Below are 22,181 nucleotides of genomic sequence, written 5' to 3' on the forward strand. Positions count from 1 at the left end.
ACACAGTAGGTCAGCGTTAAACCTGGGTTGCTGGAGCTGCAAGGCAACCCGCTGCACCTGTATGGCTGCTTTGTTGACACCAGTGTAGCCGGTTGACCCACTCCAGCCCTAAAGCAAAAGACATGGCACAGTTCCCACTGAGAAACGTGCAAGCTGACTCTCGTTTGCTCTCTGAGTCTGGAGGGCTCCAGCTGAACAGAGAGCTCATAGGGCTGGTAATGTTCATTACCTGCACGACAGAGGATTAGCACCATCCTCTAATGCTCCTTACTGGGTCACGTTCCTGTCTAAGATGAGGGGAGACGCTAATTGAACATGAAGGCTTCATTGCCTTGTACTTCGCTCCTCGGGAGCAACACACAGACGTGCTGGAGAAACTCAGCAGGTCATGTAGTAACCATAGGAATAAAGGGGAACTGATGTTTTGGTCCAGGTTTCTCCAGCCCCTTTGTGTGCTGCACGACCCACAATCTTCACACTTTTGTTCAATTTGTGGTGCTCTTTGGGAGGTTGGTGTCTCGTATCTGCCACTGGTGCTCCATCACGTCCACTGGTGCAGGGTTTTGGTGTGTCATTAAATGAGGGAGAGCAGCTCAGTGTCTGTGACTTCAGCCTTTCTCCCCTCTACCCCCACCCACACCCCTCCCTCCAGCCAGAGAAGGAAGAATTGGTCTGCTAAATCTCGTGTTGGCCATGCATTAGTGGAATAAGTATTAACACGTCATTGTTTAATCACTTGAATAGTGGGCAGATTACGGGAAGTTGGAATGTCAGCGAGGAGGAGTAACTGTGAGTATGGGAGCATTAGTAGTTTTGCTCTGCCCAACGGCTTGTGTGATGGGACTGTGTGCTTTGAATTCTTGGCCTGCTTTCTGTTGCCCATGCAGCATATCCTTGCTCTGTGATCTGCTGATTTGCACGCTGTGTTTGATATCCTGCAGAGTTCAAGGGTCATCTTGCTAAGCTGAGTGACTTTGTCTGTGAACGGTTGTTCGGTGAAAGCTTTCGTACCCTATTGGTGGTGTTGGGGCAGGGAGGAGGGGAAATGCCTGCATCACGGGATGACATCCTTCCTGAGAAGCCAGCAATAAAACCCAGGCTGACACAATGGTCTAGCACTGACTGAGGCAATGCCTCACTGACTCGGGCACCATATTACAGCGGAGAAGTTAGACCTGGGCTGTTGCCCACTTGCATTAGTGAGCACAAAGTTTTGGCTCCAAACGTCGGCTATTCCTCTTCTCCCACTGATGCTGCTTGACCAGATGATTTCCTCCAGCAGGTTGCGTTTTGCTGCAGAAATCCTTAGAATTTTACCAGAGTTTTCCACAGTGTCCTGGAACCAACATTTATCCTCCAGATACAATCTTTTCTGTTGCTTTTCACATCACAGTACGTAAATTGACTTGTGTTTCCTGCGTGAGGATGCTTCGAGAAAAATACTGTAGAAATATCTCAGTCTGGGTGTATATTGGCGATCTGGTTCAGAAGAGGAAGGTATAGCAAGTATAGGCAACAAGGAGCTAATGAGGTACTTGAAGAGTACAGAAAATGCAAGAAAATACTCAAGAAGGAACCAGGAAGGCAAAAAGAAGACACAAGGTTGCTTTGGCAGATAATGTGAAGGTAAACCCGAAGGGTTTCTACAAGTATGTTAAGAGTAGAAGGATAGTGGGACAAATTTGGTCCCCTTGAGCATCAGAGAGGTTAACTATGTGTGCAGCTTCACGTAATGGGGGAGATCTTAAACATTTTTCTGCATTAGTATTTATTCAGGAAACTGGCAGAGTACATAAGGAAGGAAGGGAAACAAACAAAAGTGTCATTGGAACATATGCAAATTAAGGAGGAGGAGGTGCTTGCTGCTTTACAGTGAATAAAGGTAGATAAATCCCCCAGGCCGTATATGATAGTCCCTCCGACATTGAAGGAGACTAGTGTAGAAATTGCAGGGGCCCTGGCCCAGGGTGGCACAGTTGGTGTAGCAGTTAGCACAATGCCTTTACAGCACTAGTGATCATGTCCAGACTGGACCAGGGTTCAAATCTCGTGCTGTCTCTAAGGAGTTTGTACATTCTTCCCATGTCTGCAGGGGTTTTCCTCAAGGGCTCTGGTCTCCTACCACCAATCTAAATGTACTGGTGGTTGTAGGTTAATTGGGTGTAATTGGGTGGCATGGACTATGGTGTATGTCCAAATCTTTAAAAAAATAAATAAATAAATAGATAAATAAATATATATATATAAATGGCCTTTGCCACGGGTGAGGTGCCAGAGAGTTGTCCCGTTGTTTAAAAAAGGCTCCAAAAACAAACCAGGTAATTATAGGCCGGTGAGCCTGACATCAGTAGTAGGTAAATTAATGGAAGGAGTTCTGAAAGGTAGGATATATTGATATTTGTACAGCCATGCACTGATAAAGGACAGTCAGCATGGCTTTGTGCATGGTAGGTCATGTTTAACAAATCTTATAGAATTTTTCAAGGAGGTTACGAAGAAGGTAGATGAGGGATGTTGTCTACGTGGACTTTAGTAAAACCTTTGACAAGGTCCCACATGGGAGGTTGGTTCAAGAGGTTTAGACACTAGGTATCCATGGAGAGGTTGTAAACTGGATTCAAAATTGGCTGTGTGGGAGAAAACTGAGAGTGATGGTAGATGGTTGCTTCTCAGACTGGAGGCCTGTGTCCAATGGTGTGCCTCAGAGATCCATGTTGGGACCATTATTGTTTGTTGTCTATATCAATGATCTGGATGTTAATGCGGTAAATGGGATCAGCAAGTTTGCTGATGACACAAAGATATGAGGCATTATGAACAGTGAGGAAGATTTTCAAAGCTTCTAGGAGAATGGGCCAAAAAATGGCAAATGGAGTTTAATGCAGACAAGTGTGACATGTTGCATTTTGGAAGGGCAAACCAAGGTAGAACTAACACCGTAAATGGTAGGGCACTGAGGAGTGTGGAGGAGCAAAGAGATCTGGGATCATTGTTTCCTGAAGGTTGTAAAGAAAGCTTTTGGCATCTTAACCTTTATAAATCAAAGTACTGAATATAGGAGTTGGGATGTTATGTTGAATTAGTTCAAGACATTGGTGAGGCTAAATTTGGAATATTGTGTGCAGTTCTGGTCACCTAACTACAGGAAGGATGTCAACAATATTGAAAGAATGCAAAGAATATATACTAGACTGTTTCTGGGTCTTCAAGAGTTGAGTTACAGGGAAAGATTAAACAGGTTATGACTTTATTCCTTGGAATGAAGAAGAATGAGGGGAGATTTGATAGAGGTTTACAGATGATGAGAGATAGCAACAGAGAAGGCTTTTTCCACTTTGATTGAGGGAGATAAATATGAGAGGTCATAGTTTTAAGATGAAAGGGGAAAGGTTTAAGGGGAACCTTAAAGGGAAAGTTCTTCACTCAGAGAGTAGTGGGAAGTGTGGAATGAGCTGACAACTGAAGTGGTGAATGTGGGCTCGATCGTAAGAATAAATTGGATAAATAAGTGGATGGGATTGTCTGGATGGTTATTGAATGGGAGCAGGTCAATGGGACTAGCGGAATAATGGTTGGCACAGACTAGAAGGCCTGATGGCTTGTTTTCTGTGCTATAGTGTTCTGTGGTTTTTACGGAGACGGAGTTTGTTGGATTGATACTGGAAGGTACTGTGTACTCTTGTGCAGTAGCAGAAAACAGCAAACTTACCCTTTGAACTAATGGCCATAGGACAAATTCATTTATTTATTTTTACTTTCAAGATACAGCACAGTAAAAGGCCCTACTGGCCCACAAGCCCATGGCACCCAAATACACCCTATATGTCATTGGAACGTGGGAGGAATCCCCCAGAGCCCCCCAGAGGAAACACATGCACTCCCGGGGAGAATGTGTTGGTGGAGGTGGTGGAGTGCAGTGCCCTCAGTGATCCGGGCAGTGATTTGCTGAAGTTGCTGTAATGGGAAAGGTGATCTACTTCCTTTGTGTCAAGCTGTGTTGACATCACGTATTTTCCACTATAATACATCTGATCTTGGTGCCATGACCATTCCTTTTCCTCTGTGTGTCCACCTAGCTCCTTCTCTGAGATCTCCTGAGTATCTGTCCACTTGACCCAGTATGTTACATTATTTGTCCCCTAGTGTAGAATGAGGTCAAACAGTCCTCCTGCGACAAGCTGACATACTAAAATCCAGCTGGAAATGACGAACGTTCAGCGCAAATGAGGAAGTGAAAGAAATTAGTCAATAGCAATACTGCTGCAGAAATGAATGCACCTGAAAAGTGATCATCAACAGCCAGATGATCCATGTGAGTGTTGGGACCATTTGCTACAACCTCACCAGACACTGGTTTGTCCACACTTGAAGCACTGGTGCAGTTAAGAAGGATGTAGCTGATTGGACACAGGAGATGGCAGTTGCTGGAATCTGAAGCCCCTGGAATACGTCTTCATAAGGGGTTTGGCCTGAAATGTCAACCGTTCATTTTCTGCCACTGATTCTCTCAATCCGCTGAGTTCCTCCAGCAGGGTGTGTCTGGTAATGGGAACGATGTGGTTGTACTGGAGGGATTCAACAGGAAGCTGTGTGGATTGTGTGCTTTAGTGATGGGAAGAGATCAGTCGTGCTGGGCCTCTTTCTCCTGGAGCAAAATGGGGTGGAGGGTGGGGGGAAAGGTGACATGTTGGAGGTTTATGAGGCATAGTTAGGGCAGATAACCAAATCTTTTTTGAAGAAATTTGGTGCATTTGGAGTTTCAGAAGGCCTTCACAAAGGTTGGTGAAGAAGGTTAGAGCAACTCTAAAGTTTAGGCGAGTTGTGAGTGGGGAGGGGAGTTGGGTCAGCAAGGATAGGAACTGAGGCCCACTCTACATCAATGACTGCCTCTAATCACTGGTTACATTCTGACCTCGGGTACCTGCCTGTGTAGAATTTGTATGTTTTCCCCGTGTCCACATGGTTACACCACCCCGTCCCAACATCCGGGGTCCCTGTTTTTCTACCACAAACAAACGGCGCATGGGGTGGGTAGGTTAATCGGCCAGTGCTCCCAGTGTGTGGTACAGTGGTAGAGCCCAGTGAGACCTGATGGGAATGTAATAAAGTCAGCTAGGATAAATTTAGTATGAAATGTGTTTGATAGTCAGCACAGATTGGTGGGCCACATGGCCTGTTGCTATGGTGGGTCTCTGTGGGACTCTCTCTGCCCCAGACTGAGGGCACCAAAGCTGAAACATTTCCAAGCCTGTGGGTGAGTAGGTATGTGAACATCAATGAGGATGTGTGAAAGTATTGAGGAGGCACACACAAACTGGGTGCATGGGCATTAGTGTGACATATGAGTGCAAGGTGGATACGTGCAAGGCTATCCATCATATGGACATAAATACTGAGTATCTTTGAAGTGCTAGTACATACCAGAGAACATCTGTTTAAGGTGAGTGGAGGAACGTTCAGGGGAGATGTCAGAAGTAAGTTTTTTTTACACAGAGTGATGGGTGCCTGGAATGCATTACCGCGGGTGGTAAAGGAGGCTGGTACAATAGGAAAATTCAAAAGACTTAGGTAGGCACATGGATGTAAGAAAAATATAGGATATAAGGTAGGAAAAGGTTAGATTATTGTGGAGTATGTTTACACAGGTCAGCACAACATCTTGGCCAAAGAACCTTTACTGTGCTGTCATGTTCTATGGTGGGAGATTAGGAAAGGTTGGTGTTCATCTGGTTATCCTCGTAAATTCACAGAAAGCTAATGCAGATCCAGTGAACATTAAATTTTTAGACATACTTCCAGCCCTTCCGGCCCACGAGCCTGTGCCGCCCAAATAAACAAATTAACCTATAAACCCCATGTGTTTTTGAAGGCTGGGAGGAGACCCAAGCAAACATGGGAAGAATGAGCAAAGTCTTTACAGACAGTGCCAGATTCGAACGTGGGCCGTTGGCTCTGTGATAGCGTTGCGATAACTGCTATGCTAACCATAATATGTTGTGCTTTATTATGAGTGGATTCAAATAGAAAAATAGTGTAGAACTTTACCTCGAGGATTGGATATAGCTTTGGTGTTTCATGTAGCTAAAGGGAGTGCAGCATAAATTCTTCAAACTGGTTGATGGTGTGAAATTTGAGAAGTGTTTGAGTTGCCTACAACTGTCCTCTGGAGTTTAGATGGATGGCTGGTGTCCTTGCTAAAATATACAAAGCTCTTCTGAAGATTATAGGGTAAATTGGGAATGTGTTTACTTGATGATTCAATTATTCAGAACAAGGCACCACAGTCTCAACATAGGACTGGGGTGTTTAGAACTAAAATGGGGAGATATTTCTTCACTCAAAACATGATGAATCTTTAGAATTTTCTTCCCCTAAAATGTGGTGGCATGGTGAGTGCAACGCTATTACAGCGCTGGCGACCCGCATTCTGATCCCTCCTATCTGGAAGGAGTTTGTACATTTTCTCCGTGACTTGCGTTGTTTCCCTTCAGTTTCCTCCCACATTCCAAAGATGTACAGGGTTAGGAGGTTAATCGGTCACATGGGTATATTTGGGTGGCATGGGCTCATAGATCGGAGGGGCCTATTACCGTAGTATTAAATTATTGTTAGGAACTTTGAGTGGTGAGAGGAGTTCATTATTCAAAGCAGAGGTTGATACATTAAGTAAATCATTGGATATGGGGATTGTACAGGAAATGTGGTCCAAAGGAGATCAGCCTTGAGCTTGTTTAATGATAGGAGAAGTTGAAGGGGCCAAAAAGCCTCCTCCTCCTCCTCTAGATGATATTCTGATGTAAATGAAACTTAACCAACGAAGCACAAATGCTGGAAACCTCGTGGAATATAGCAGAAATGCACAGCAATAGAGATGGCGTCATAGTGCAATTATTCATACAAACCACCTAACAAAAATAAATAAAATAGTGTATGAAAAGTTAAAGTAAGACAGTATCTTTGGTTCTTTGATCATTCAGGAATTGGATGGCAGTGGGGAAGAAGCTGTCCTTGTGCCACTGAGTGCCTATCTTCAGGCTCTTGTACCTTTTTCCTGATGGTAGCAAAGGGAAGAGGGCATGGCCTGGGTGGTGGGGGTCCAGCACCCACATCATGGACAGGAATAGATAAACAGGAAAGTTTGCTGATGCTGAGGTCAAGTGCATTACACAAACATGCCGCAGAAACACAGCAGGTCGCACAGCATCCAGAGATAATGACCAACATTTCAGGCCTGTGCACATCTGATGAAAGGCTCAGGCCCAAAATGATGGCTACCCTTTACTTCCTCTGGATGCTGCTTGACCTGCTGAGTTTCTCCAACACGTTTATGTGAATGTAAAACTGGTGGCTGGCTGCAGGTAACATTTAATGGTGGTGCTGGTGGCTCTGGCACCACCTGGCTGACCAGCCACCTGCCTTGCAGTGCTGACGGCAAATCCACCACATGTTGACCACACTGAATGGTTTAACTTACAGCAAGGATTTGGCCAGCATCCTGGATTTACCCTGCAGCTTGCAGAATTACAGCAAATCAAGAGTACCCTTTGGCTTCTCCACCCTGAAGTCTCATGCACTTTAACGCCATGCAGAAGGAGGTGGATTAGTGGTCCAGGATTGCCACCTGGGCACATAGCAGCCCACTCCCATGGGGTTGCTGCTGTCAAGGTCAGAGGCGGCACCTGATGTAATGGGGTTGTTTGGCTTGCTGTGGCCGACCCGCTGTATGTTGCTATAGTTTCCCTGGAGCTGCATTTTCTCTTGTGTGCCTCCATTGTGATGGATAGGTTGTGAGGGGTCTGCTAGTTAATGGTCACATCTGTAGGTTTGCGCCTGATGTTCCCACAACATCGTGAGGCTCACAATCTCCCCGTCTATTTATTTATTTATCTCTCTGACTGTCTACCTATGACACCAACTTCTGCCCCACAAAACCCATGCTAATTACACCCAATTAACCTACAAACTCCTTATATTTTGGAGGGTGGGAGGAAGCTGGATCACTCGGGGAGAGCGTCTTTACAGACAGCACTGGATTGGAACCTCGGTCACTGGCGCTCTAATAGTGATGTGCTACCGCTATACTAACCACGTCATCCAGAATTTTTGCATATAAGGCAAATGAAAGCATTCTGAGGAACAGGTGTGTGGAGTTGAATCCATGACCAGATGAATGGTGGAGCAGACCCAGATGGGTCTCTCCTACTCCTATTTCTTTTGTTGTTATTCTGTTCAACACCAAGTCCTGAACTGACGGAGCCTCCCTCGGGTTGGTGGGGGGGATGCGGATAACTGAGGAACCATCAGAACATGGGATGGTGGTAGGGGCAGGACTGTGAGAGCCTCATTCTGTTGGGGCAGCTGTACTGAGGGAGTATCACACTGTCAGGGGCAGTACTGAGGTGTGTCACACTATGGGAGGGATAGTACAGAGGGAGGGGCAGTACCAAGGGAAAGTCAGATCGTGTGAGGGAGTGTCACATTGTGAGTGGGTAGGTACTGAATATGGGGCAGTAGAGGGAAGGCTACACTAAGGGAGGGTCAGAATTGAGAGAGAGTCAGATCATGGTAGGGGCAGAACGGGGTGGGGCAGTACTGAGGGAGCATCACATTGTAGAAGGCACAGTACTGAGGGAGTGTCATATTGTGGTTCATTTTGCCACCATGTAAGGTGAAGTTGACCAATCCAATTTGGATGTTGACCCACAGAAGAAGGGAGAACAGGTTGAAATGCCAGCAATGTGGACAGAGAGGGCTATAAGGATTTCATTGAGGGAACAGTGAGGAATGTGGATGGCAGGCTTGGGGAGGGAATTGCAGAGCCAGTTTATTCAGTGATGCATTGAGCACAACCCATGTGGGATTAAACTAAAGTTACAGAGTGTTGAAAATTAGGGTGAGGATTTTGCACTTTGCAGACAGTGGTAAAATGGTAAGCTAGCATCAGTGAGGGAGCACCTGTAATGTGGGGGGTGTAGACCATGGGTAGGAGCTTTTTTTTTACAGTATTCTTGTGGGAGTTTGCCTGGAGAGAGTGGAACAGTGAGACTGATGATAATCAGGACCCCAATGTTGCACAGAGCTGGGGTCGGGCGATGCTGTGTGAGTAAAGGTCGGTGCCCTTGGTGATGGGGCAGGTAAGTCCCTCCTCTGCCTCATCGGGACTGGGAATCTTTTAAAAGAGAAGGGCCAACATGTTCTAATAAGGGTGAAAGGCAAAGATGGCAGATGAGTGAAACCTGGATGACAAAATATGTTGATCATGGGAAAAAAATAAGATAACACATGAGAGGTACAGGACATTGAGATCAAGAGTGTCCCTTGAAGAATATAGAGCAGGAGTCTCAAGCTTGCGGCCCGCGGGCCAACTGAGGCCCTCAGGACGATAGTTTGTGGCCCCACCTTAACATGAAAGTTTAATGTTAGTGCGGCCCACGAGTTTGATATGATTGGCACTTTTCAGTGTTGTGTGTGGAGCTGAACGAACCTACCAATCACAGTGGGGTATATTGCTCTCGGGGGCGGGACATCGGTGAATATAAGCATATTTGTGCGCATTTTCTTTTGTCATTATATGCACGCGGCACATGCGCAATTTCCGCGGCCGCTCCGCTTCACGCGCTTTGGCGTCCAGTCTGAACCCAGAAGTTGTGGCTCGGCTATGCGAGAGGAAGCGCTGCCAGATCTCTAGCGGTAAGAAGTAGGCAGAAGAAGACATGTTCATAACAGTTTATGTTCAATGTTCCATTCATGTTCAGAAAGTTAAAGGCTAAAGAACTGTTAATACAGACATTTGAATCTGAATAATAATAATTACATTTCTCCAGTCAGCAACTATATGTGGTTTCTTCAGTCTTCTATATCTGCTGTATTATTATTATTTTCATTATTATTATTTTCATTTTATTTATTTATTACTGATTGATTTTATTTTTTTTCTTATGAATTGTTAATTTTTTATTTTTTCATCTTATTTTGTGTTTAAAAAATAAAAATAAAGACATTTGATAACATTGGAATGTTTTTGTAAGAGCTTTTCTTGTGGAAAATCTGATGCGGCCCAGCCTCACCCAGACTCTACCTCCAGCGGCCCCCGGGTAAATTGAGTTTGAGACCCCTGATATAGAGGGTGCAGGAGAGTATTTGGAAAATAAACTAAATGGGCGGTGAGAGCCTTGATAGATAAGGGTAAGGAGAATCCCATGGTGTTCTTGAAGAATATTGGTACTAAAGGGGGGGAGGGGTCAGGGAAGGAGTGGGACCTTTTAGGACAAGGTTTATCTACACTTGGAAAGACGTGGGCTGATGAGAGATAGTCAGCATGACTTTGTGTGGGGATCTGTCTTGTTTCATTAATCACAAAAACATCAGTCACATTCTTTGGCTTGGCTTCGCGGACGAAGATTTATGGAGGGGGTAAAAAGACAAGATAGACCCCATTTAAAGCCATGCTGACCATCTCTGATCAGCCCATGGCTTTCCAAATGTAGATAAACCCTGTCCCTTCAAATGCTGCTTCAATAGACTTTAGTGAAGCATTTGACATGTCCTGCTAGGCTGGTCCAGAAGGTGAAGTGCATGGGATCCAAGGTGAGCTGGCTAACTGGATCCAAAGTTAGCTTGGTGATCGGAGGCAAAGGGTATTATTGGAAGGATGTTTCTACAGTTGGAAGTCTGTGACCAGTGGTGTGCCACAGGATTCAGTGCTGGGACCCCACTTGTGCCATATAGTAACAATTGTATGTGAATGCAGGAGGCATGATTCGTGAAGTTGCAGATGACATGAATATTGTGAAGGGAGAGAAAGGTTGTCCAATGCTACAGTGGGATATAGAGTAAATTGGATGGAAAATTGGGTGGGGTGTTGATGGACGGAATTTAATGCTGACGATGTGAGGTGATGCATTTTGGGAAATCAAATAGGGGATGGATATATAAATTAAATGGTAGAGAGCAAAGGAATGTTGATGAATAGAGGGACCCAGAGAGTTCAAATTCATAGCTTCCTGATAGTAGCTACACTGATCGTTGGAGTGATAATGAAGGGATGTGGCCTTTGAAACATGGCATAGAATGCAAAATTTGGGGGGTGTGGGGGGGGGGGAGTTATGTCGCAAGTTTATAAAAAATGGATTACTGTGGGCAGTTCTGGTTGCTGCCATAGGAAGGATGTGGTTGTGCAGATGAGGCCCACCAGGATTTTGTCTGGATTGGAGGATGTGGGTTAGGAGGAGTGATTGGATAGACTGTGCTTGTTTTCCCTGGAATGAGGAGGACTGAGGGGTGACCTGGTGGAAGGTTATAAAAGTATCAGGAATGTCAGGATCTTTATTGACATGGTAGCGGTATCGAGGCAGGAGGATATAGGGTTAAAGCCAGAGGAAGAAGTTTTAAAGGAGATCTAAGGAGTAAGCTTTTTGATACAGAGAGTAGTTGATGTCTGGAACTCCATGGCAGTGGTGGTGCTGGAATCAGATACAGTAGCAATGTTTAGAGACATTTAGAAAGGCTGCTGAATAGACATGACAGAAGGATACGGGGCTAATACAGACTTTTGAGATTAGTGCAGCGAGGGATAGAGTGGTCTGGGGGGCGAAGGATTCATTTCTGTGCTGCACATTTCTGTGCCTCTATGTTAGAACAAATTAAATTATAAGAGACAGAGTTATGGTAGAGAGTCAGAATAATTTCCCCATGGTAGTGGTATGAAAACAAGAGAGCAGAGGTACAAGGTGAGAGAAAGGAGATTTAAGGGGAACTTTTTTTTGCACAGAGAGTGGTTGATAGCTGGAACTCAGTGCCAGAGGAGAAGGTGGAATCAGATGTAATGGTTATGTATGGCAAACATTGGGACGGGCACATACAATGGAAATGGATTGGAACTGGGCAATAGGATTGGTTAGATGGACCCAAAGGTCAGGATGGATGTGATGAGCTCAAATCCCTATTTCTGTGATGTACAACTCCCTGCCTCTGTGTTGTAACAGCTCAGTAAAATACAGTGAATAGATGATGCCATTCGAATTTATTCCAAGAACGGCTGTTATGTACATGGAGTAGGTATAGCTGTTGATCATTGGATCTGTGCGTCTGATTAACAGGTGGATTGAAATTCTAGAGCTTCTTTAGGTGTTCCCACAGCAACAGAAAACGTGTCACAGTGGCTTTGATCTGGTGGTCATCTTGCATTGTAACCCCATCCCCTCTCTCTTTCCATCCTTGTACCTGATAATTCTCGAGGGCCGCAGTCAGGTCAGAGTACCAAGCGACAGATGTGTACAACACATCGCTTGCAGTTTACAGGGAAACTCTGTGACTTGAGAATAGGTCAGGGCCCACCACCATCTGCTGGTGAGGTGAGTTGGAACAGGACCTGGGCCAAACCACTTGATGGAACAGACAAAGACCTAACCAACTGGAAATCAATTCCTTCATAGCTGTCTGTGCACCCAGTTCAAGTAGCTAGGCCAAAGCATTGGAGAAACTCAACAGATCTGGAATCTAAGATGGGCAGGATGGGGTGGTTTCAGAGGTTTTGGTAACATGGATAGAGAGAGGGAGGGCATCTCCAGTTGTGTGGATGAGTTTTGTCCAAATGCTATCACCATCACCAAGAAATCAAGTGAGTGATTCCAGAGCAACATTGGGTCCTTGAGAAGGGAGGGATTGTGGAACTGACTTTCAGTAGGAAGCACAGAAGGCCAAGCTTGACAGGGACATGGGCCACAAATTCAGGAGTAATTCATTCCTAAAAGCTCAACTTCAGTCCCGAAATCCCGGAATGAGATGAAGAAGGCAACTGTCCCTGGACTTCCAGAGCTGGGATGCTTTCGTACAATTGTTCCCAGATTCCTGAAGCTTGGATTCATTGGGGTAGTACCAAGACTCCTGGGCCTGGATGCATTGGAGGAGTTGTTTCCAGAATCCTGGGTCTAGATGCATGTGTGCTGCTGTTTGGAGACTCCCAGATCCTGGCTCCAGTCAGATTCAGAACATTGGGTTTATGCAAATAAGATGAAGATGTGGCACCACTGTTTCTGAAATCAAAGAGTGATAGAAACAGAGTCTTTAAATATTTTTCAGGCGGAGAGAGATCAATTCTTGATAAGCAATGAGGTAAAAGGTTGCCATGGATTAATATGAACATGAAGATGAGATTACAGTCAAATCAGCCGAGAGGATATTACAAAAATGGAGGGAGGAGAGAATGTGAGTGAAGATGTGTGAAAAGCAGAATTATGTGTGTGAGTGAGTGAATGCACATGAGACAAAGAGATGGAAAGGATGTGAGTGTGAGAGAAAATGTGTGTGTGTGTATGTGAGAGAGGGAATGCATCTTCTTGAGGGCATGTGTAGTTTCACAAGAGCTGGGATGATGTTTAGCACATTTGACTGATGTGCCTTGGACTCTCACTGCCCCACTCACCTGGACCTGCTTGACCTGAACAATTACATCAATGCCCCTGAGGTGGAAATTTCTGGGTTGAAGTCCCACTTCAGAGACTTGCGCAGATGATCGAGGCTGATCCTGCAGTGCAGTACAGAGGGAAAGCTGCCCACTGTGGCTCCCATGACCCTGCAGGACTCCCTTCTGTAAGAGCTGTTTGTTTCCATGGTATCGTGGCCTGGATTCTACCCTTTGACAATATCACTGAAGCCATCAATCTGATCATTCCAAAAACCGCTTCTCAATCACTGGAGATCAAAAAATAAAGCCAGGGGATACTGAAGATACTTTAACAGGTCAGGCAGCATCTGTGCAGGGAGGAACGTTTTAAAGGCATATGGGCCAAATACGAGCAAATGGGACTTGTTGAGATAAACAACTTGGTCAACATGGACAAGTTGGGCTGAAGGGCCTGTTTCATGCTGTAAAACTCTATAATCATACTTGATGTGGGATCTTGCTCTGTGCAGATTGGTTGTGGTGTTTTCTCAGGAAGTTCCTCATTGGCCAGAGAGTGTGCTGGAAGAATTTGAAAGATGCCATTAAAAATTGCTGCCCGTTTGAACATCTCTCTCTCTCTCTCTCTCTCTCTCTCTCTCCCTCCCACCCACCCCCATCCACATCCCACTGACCCTGGTTTACTGCCTGCTATGTAGCACCCTCCCAACACCCTAGCAGTAGTCATCAGCAGCTGAGCCCCCCCCCCCCCCCACCCCCCATTTGCCTCTTTGTAGACCCCCATGCTGTCAGTAAACTCCTCCTGCCTTTCATCTGCTTCTAGGGCAGCTGCACCTTTGGATGGGGGGTGGGTGGGGGGGGGGGGGGTCAGTCTCCTTGACTGGGTACGGGTCGCTCTCAGCCTAGACAGCTGGTTTGGAAAGAGTGGTGGTGCCGAGTTTTAAGGCCATTAAAAATACAAAGGGCACTTCTTTACAGCTTGTATTTACAGCAGAGAGGGGAAGGATATATGTGGTATCGAGGCATGGCTTCATTCGTAGCGTGGTGTGACTGCTGGCACTCAGAGTGGTTGCTGTTTGGGGCCTTGATCACACTAGCAGCTATTTTTATTGCACTCTTTGATTAGTAACTGCTAGTCATCTCTGTGCTCATGGGCTGTGGGAGTTTATTGTCATGTGCAGAAGTACAATGTACAGATGTGACAAAATTCTTCCTTGCTGTGGGTGCATAAAATGCACTAACGTTAACAGTATATATTAAACTACCACAATTATAGGGCCATGGGACAGGAAAAGGAAGGGTAAATGTAAAAGGATCAATAGAAAATGAGCAATAGGAGCAGGAGTAGGCCATCCAGCCCATCAATCTTGCTCCACCATTCAATGAGATCATGGCTGAACTGATGATAGCTCATCTCCACCTACCTGCCTTTTCCCCATATCCCTTAATTCCCCTACAATGTAAAGTCTACCCAACTTTGTCTTTAATATATTTACTGATGTAGCCTCCACTACTTGCATAGATTCACCAGCCTCTGGGAAAACCAGTTCCTCCACATCCCCATCCCAAATCTATCAGTGAATAAATGTTCACAGTCACAGTTAGTGCAAGAAAACTGAGGTTTTAGTAGTGCAGGCACTGTGAACATGCTGCAAATTAGATTGCTGAAATTTGAACAATGTTGAACCATGTACAGCTCTCTCTCTGTGATTTCCCTATGGAGCTCTTTCCCGATTAATGGAAGAGTGATAAATTCCACACCCCACCCTTCTGCCTCATCCACTCCGGTGTGGGGGGGGGGCAAATACCAGGGGGGGCTTCACTTCCATAACCAGGACAGCACTGTAGTCCCAGGAGGCGCCAGTGAAATGTGAGAGAGGAAGGACCCACGCCTTCTACTCACCCTCTCTGTGTCTCCTTGAGCCCTAGAGCAGTGCAGATTTGACACGACACCTCCATACTGAAGGGATGTGCAGGCAGGCCCTGTGTGATTAGCACTGGTGCGGTAGGCTGAATAGCCTGTTCCTGTACTGTATTAGTGGGGTGACTCAGGGATCAGTGCTGGATCCGTTGTTGTTTGTCATCTCTATCAAAAATCTGGATGATACTGTTGGAAATTAGTTCAGCAACTTTGTCGATGACACAAAGATTTGGATGTAGTGGACAGCGAGGACGACTTTTAAAGCTTCCAGTGGGATCTGGAAAAATAGGCTGCAAAATGGCAGATGGAATTTAATGCGGACAAGTGTTACACTTTGGGAGGACAAATCAAGGTAGGACATAAATAACGGCACTGGGAAGTGAAATGGAAAAGTGGGATGTGGAAATACAGAAGCATAATTCCTTGAAAGTGGCATCACAAGTAGATAGGATTGTAAAGAGAGCTTTTGGCATATTGGCTTTAATAAATCAAAGTACTGAGTATCAGAGTTAGAATGTTACATTAGTGAAGTTGTACAAGACATTGGTGAGGCCAAATTTGGAGTATTGTCTGCAGCTTTGGTCACCTAACTACAGGAAAGATATCAATCAGATTCAAAGAGTGAAGAGATTTACTGTGATGTTGCCAGGACCTGAGGATCTGAGTTACAGAGAAAGGTTAAACAGGTTAGGACTTTATTCCTTGAAGCATGGGTAAGTGAGGGGAGATTTGATAGAGGTATACACAATTGTGAAGGGTATTGATAGAGTGAATGCAAGCAGACATTTTTCAACGAAGGTTAGGTGGGCCAAGAACTTGAGGATAAGGGTTAAATGTGAAAGGTGAATCGTTTAAAGGGAACGTTGTCGGGAGTTTCCTCATGCAGAGAGTGGTGAAAGTGTGGAATGAACTGACAGCTGAAGTGGTGAATGAGGACTCAATTTTGACATTTAAGAAAAATTTGAGCAGGCAAATGGATGGGAGGGGTATGGAGGTCCGCATGCAGGTCATTAGGACTAGGCAGAATAATAGTTCATCACAGACAAGGTGGGGCGAAGGGCCTGTTTCTGTGCCTTTGTGTTCTATGGAATTTTGGCCTGTGGGTCAAGCAGCCAAAGCTCCAGATCCACACCACTCTCATTCAGTTGACCTCTGGTTGTCTCTAGATCAGTGAACTGACTGATGGTCACAGATGTCCCTCCTCACCACCCCACCCCCCAACATACACAGAGTATGTGTCCACTGCTCACCACTAGTTCTAACAGTTGCCACCATTTCTGATGCCCAGTTGAGAGCGTGGGTCTGAAGCTGAATTGGTCACATTATCCACACACCTGCCACTCCTGCTTTGACACTAGGTGGATGCAACATCCTTACCCGAGGGCAGGCTGGGCAAACTTCCACAAACCAAGGCTGCTGTCACAGAATGTGGCCCTTCCCTGCCACCAGGCAGTAGAACCCCACCTTCACAGCAAGTCTCAGCTCGAAAACATATTGCTGTTAACAGTCACTGTTTATGCTGCATTAACCTGCCTGGCTCTGAAGATTAACAAATGCTGATCCTGAGATTCTCGAGTCTTATGAGGGTGGGTGTGACACAGAGAGAGAGAGGGAGGGAGATACACAGGGAGAAGGAAAGAGGAATGTTATCACCCCATCATTCTTTGTCCATCTCCATGACTGTGACCTTCGATTACCTCTTCCTGTGACTCCCACCCTTCTTCTCCTAGTGCGGAGGTTCAAAAGCCTGACAGCCATTTGAAATAAACTGTTCTTGACCCCAGAGGTGATGGACTTAAGGCTTTAGTACTTTCTACCTAAAGATAGCGGTGAGAAGAGGTTGTGACCAGGATGATGGCAGTTCTGTGTGATGCTAACTTCCTTCTTGAGGCAGTGCCTCACATAGCAATGGATGAGAAGTCAGAGCTTGTTGACCTTGTTATATTTGCTACCTTCATCAGCCTTTGTGTTCCTGGGCACTGAATTCCCAAACTAGGCTCTGATACAACCAGTCAGTAAACTTTCCACAGTGTACTTGTAGAAGTTAGAGAGAGTATCTGAAGATATGCCAAACCTCCTTACAAGGTAGAGGTGATGGTGTGCCTTGTTCACAGGGTCTATACACTGGAGAGCCTCAGAGAGTCTGTCTAAACCTCATGCTCAACGGTAGCAGCTCTGACCACCTTTCATTCCTGGAACCGAAGGGCATCACTTCTTAAATATGCTCTGTGTTACATTAGAACTTGGAGCAGAAATCAACGTCCTGTCTATCTGGTCTGCTCAGTCATTCAATATGATCATGGCTGGTACAGCCATGGACTCAGCCCGACCTATTCGCCTGTTCCCCTTAACCCTTAATTACTCTATTATTCAAAAATATATCTGTACCTTAACTATATTTAATGAGGCAGTCTCTGCTGTTTCCTTTGGCAGAGAATTCCACAGATTCACTATTCAAGGAGAAGGAGTTCTTCCTCATCTCTTGCTTAAATCTGTCTTACATCTCCCCCAAATCATGAGGCTCTGTCCCCTAGTTCCAGTCTCACCTGCTTCCATCTTATCCTTTCATAATTTATGCATCTCTTTACATGACTCAGAGTTGAACAGGAAGACTCAGGGGATTTTAAACTACAAAGTAGGGACGAAAGATTAAGGAGAAGTTCAAAAAATTTTCTTCGTCGAAGGAGAGATGGATCTGGAACTCATGATTGAAAAGGTGGTAGGGTGAATCTCCCATTGCCACAGTCAGGAAGCCCTTCGATGAGTTGTAACCTACTGGACCGAGAACTGGGAACCAACAAGCAGAAGAAACCTAAACAGATCCTATTCAGGGTGACACTGGCCAAAAGGCCTCCATTCTGTATCATACATTTCCACAGTTTTTAGACATTTACCCCCTCCATAAATCTTCGTCCGCGAAGCCAAGCCAAAGAAGAAGATAAGAATAGTGACATTGAATGAAAGAGGGACACCATAATGGACATGAACCAGCCACTGAACTACTGAAACCTCATGGGTCATGACCGAAAGGAAGTCCTGCCCACCATTTCAATAATAAAACAGCACTCAGTGGATCAGGCAGATTTTTCAGAAGGAGAAACAAATCAAACTAGGAGGGAACGAAGAGGAATGGAGCAGGGAAGAGAATGAGAGGGAAGACTGGGAGGCTTGAGAAGGAATTTGCCTGCTTGCAGTGCCCCCAGGTTTGGCTTGAGTATTAAACACATGCCTGGGTTAGACTTGCAGGCAGCACTATAGCAGCTGGGCAGTGGCACTGTGGTCATGGGACCTGGTGTCCACTACACAGAGCTGTGCCTGGAACTGGCAACCACAACATGGCCCCACCTGCACAAGGTACTCCCTGCATGCAGTGAGTGGAGGTGCAGGTGCCAAAAGCTGCAGCGGAGGAGAGGGGATGGGGTGTGTGACACACATTGTGTGATTGAGACCTCCCAGAACTAAGGGCCATCCACTCCCAACCCCAAATCTAAAGCACGGATTGATCAATGTGACTTGGGAAGGGACATGAGGGGCTCCTCCTTCACACAGTAGATGCTGGGTGTGTGGAATGAACACCCAGAGGAGGAGGTAGAGGAATACTTCAACTTTTTAATTTTAGACAAATAGAGGGTTATGGGAGTGAGGAGGTTTACACAGGCCAGCAACATTGTGGGCTGAAGGACCTGCACTGTGCTGGAATGTTCTATGTTCCATTGGCATTGTGACAAGTCTGGACAAAAAAGGTTTAGAGGGATATGGGTTGAATTCTGGACCTGTGCAGGAAGACACCTTGGTTGGCATGGACCTGCTCCTAAGGTGTACATGGCACTCAACATGTCCAGGCCAGGATTTGGTGGCATCTTCTGGCAGGCGTGGACAGGGCATTTCCGCAGCCCTTCTCTTTCACCTCTCCTCGCTACATTTGGGGGCTGGGTCAAACTGAGAAGACAGATGCAGATGAGATTCCTCTGTCATCCTTTCCCACACACTGTTCCCATGCATATCTGACCCACTAGTGTAAGCTGAACACCGCCTGGTACTCCATGGCTTGAAGTTACACTGGGAGGTATGGCATCAACAGGGTAACTCTGTAATGCTGATGCTTGAACATTGGATTGTCACAAGTGGAGTGAAAAACTTTGTTTTACCTAGGCAAGTCACTCATGCTTAAGTACAACAGGTAGTGCAAAATAAAACAAAAGGACAGAGGGCAGTTTTACAGAGGAAATGTTCAGTTGAAACACTACACGGGGAGCATTGCTTTTCGAATATGGGGTCTGTTCAGTGTCCCCTACGACAATGGGGAAGAAACTGTCCTTGCAGCACATGTATTTTCTGCCTGATACGAGTAGAGAGTCTGTCCGATTGCGAAGAATCTTTTAATGAGTAAGCTGCCTTCCCGAGTCGATGGAGTGTAAGGGGGTGGGGATTGCATGGTGGTCTGAGCTGTGTTCACTATACCAGTGCTGTAGCTGGCAGTGAAACATTGAGATCACACCAGGAACCCCTTTAATTCCTATCCCTTCTCCACCTTGCTGCTTTTTACGCATTTCATAAAGATGGCAGGTTGCATCAGTTTACTTTGGGGGTTGCATAGTGGACTGCTCTGCATGCGGTGACATCATCAGCTGCGTGACTTCTGAAAAATGTCAGGTGAGCTCTGAAGATTGGGTGCTGGGGTAGGGAGGACAGTTTCTCACTTGTCAATCATATGGAGTCTTCAGAAAGGGTACAGCAGAGCTTCACCAGGATGTTGCCTGGTTAGAGGGTCTGAATTATGGGGAGAGGTTGGATGAATGCGAGTTGTTTTCTGGAGAGCGTCAGAGGCTGAGTGGAGATCTGATAGAGATTTATATATAAAAAAAAAGAGGCATCGATAGGGTGGACAGTCAGAATCTATTTTACAGGAGAAAAGTGTCACCCTCTAGAGGACATGGATTTAAGCTGAGGGGAGGATATTTAAGGGAGTTGTATGGGGCAACTATTTCTCACAGAGTGAGGTGGGTGCCTGGAATGGCTGCCGAGGGTGATGGTATAAGCAGCTACTATTAGTGGTGTTTAAAAGGCTTCATGTGAATATGATGGGGTTGGAGGGATATCTATCAGAAGCAAGCTGCAAAGTTTTAGTTTGATATGGATGTATCAAACTAAATGTTCAACACCAGTAAGCAGGCTGAAGGGCCCCTTGTACGGTACCGTTCCATGTTCAATGAAGACTTTGGGTGAAGGGCCTGTATTTGTGGGTCTCTGTAGCCAATCGACTGTGGGCTTTACAACACTATATGTGGTGAAGGAAGGGCAGTTAAAGGAACCAGAAATGGCTTGGGGGCAGTGAGCTCATTGGCTGTGTCTGGTCTGAATGTGAATTGCTGTACCACAAACCCACTCGGTAGGGAAATGGGATGATGGTGATTTGGTGTTGGGCCTGGGTGCTGGGAGTTCAGGCACAGGGAGCCGGTCACCCTGTGTCGAAGCAGATTCCTGGCGAAATGTCACCATCACTGTCCTTCCTCTGCCAGCCAATCTCTTTTGAAGTGATAATGCTTTCTGATTTATTTACAAGCAGTCATGTGATCCTGACTCCAGCCTCCCCCATCACCCGCACTCACTGGATCACCAAATCTCTTAACTTCACCTTGCATCTCTTAATTCCTTGGTAGGTTCTTCATCTTATTGTCCTTGTGTGTCAAGTCTGGGCCCTGGAACACTGCTTCCCTCTCCCTCTTATTCTCGCCTACTAAAGGGTTTGCCACAACCTTGCAGATAGAGATTTGTTCCCAAGGTGCAAATAATGTCTCAATGAGTGATCTTCATCCATTAAGAATGGACCAAATACTTATTGCTCAATCAGGGTGACAGGTCAATACTACGATGCTTGTGGGATCTTGCTGTTTATACTCTGTTTGGGTGTGATGTTTCAGGATGTCTTGACAGGGGATACACAAACACTCTAGAAACGTGGCTCTCCCTTCAAATGATGCTCTTTATAGAACCCACATATGATATAGTTTGGCCATATTTTAACAATTGTCTGAACCTAATCAAAAGTGATCATTGCGACTCATTAGAAGTGTTTGACTGGGGAATTGGGCAAACAGTGCTCTTCATCAGTCAAACCTTGTTACGCTGATGATTTGATTGCCTGGCTTACAAGTGTAATGTGTGGCAAGTGAGGAGGTGTGGGTTCTGATACAGGGGTCTGGGCCATGGTTATCTGTTCACTGCTGTGATTTGATTATCCAGGAGTGGTCTGGACCCAATATTTGATAAGGATGATGGTTATATTGTCATACACACTGTACAATATGCACCAAAAATTTTACTTGCTTCAGCTGAACAGGAACTTTAAAATAAAGTATAATAGTAAGCTTAATTGAATTAAAAAGATGATAAATGCATAAATAGACAGATTGTGCATGTTCACAGTAATCTCAGTGGAAATAATGGTGCAAACAGTCCTTTTGTGGTGTTGGAGCAGTCCCTGATTAGTGGATGTTCCAGACCCTGATAGCAGTTGGAAAGAACCTGCTCTTGAACGTACAAGGTTTTGTACCTTCTGCCCAGAGGTAGCAGAGAGAAGAGGTTATGACCAGGGTGATAGGGGTCGTTTATGATGTTGGCTGCCTTTTTGAGGAAGCGCCTCACAAAGCTGTCTTCAACAGATGGGAGGTCAGAGTCGGTGATGGACCTGGTTATGTTTGTACCTTCTGGAGCCTTCTGTATTCATGGGCACTCAAATTACCAAACCCAGCTGCAGTGTAACTAGTCAGTATACTTTCCACAGCACATTTGTAGAAATTTGATCGAGTATTTAGATGTAATTTTGGCCAGTGCTGAGTTAGCTGAGCTAATGCTCAC

The 22,181-nt window shown here is 45.5% G+C and overlaps 1 protein-coding gene and 1 long non-coding RNA gene across 8 annotated transcripts in view; one reads left to right on the plus strand and one right to left on the minus strand.

Moving 5' to 3' along the window:
• rreb1a (ras responsive element binding protein 1a) overlaps positions 1-22,181 on the plus strand; it is a 237,238-nt gene that overhangs the window by 87,446 nt on the left and 127,611 nt on the right. For 2 of the 7 annotated variants that reach the window (XM_069913522.1, XM_069913523.1), the window contains exon 1: positions 12,210-12,353. The exons of the other annotated variants lie outside the window; for them this stretch is intronic. The gene's annotated coding sequence lies outside the window, so the exon portion shown is untranslated. Of the gene's footprint in view, positions 1-12,209; positions 12,354-22,181 lie in introns of those variants that run through there. 7 annotated transcript variants of the gene reach the window in all.
• Positions 9,713-16,284, minus strand: LOC138751350 (uncharacterized). Its single transcript, XR_011349855.1, has 3 exons — positions 15,306-16,284; positions 13,889-13,963; positions 9,713-13,034 (listed from the first exon to the last, which is right to left on the minus strand). It is a non-coding gene; the product is annotated as an uncharacterized lncRNA (long non-coding RNA).

Source organism: Narcine bancroftii, chromosome 1, assembly GCF_036971445.1.
Source record: "Narcine bancroftii isolate sNarBan1 chromosome 1, sNarBan1.hap1, whole genome shotgun sequence".
Taxonomy (NCBI): Eukaryota; Metazoa; Chordata; class Chondrichthyes; order Torpediniformes; family Narcinidae; genus Narcine; species Narcine bancroftii.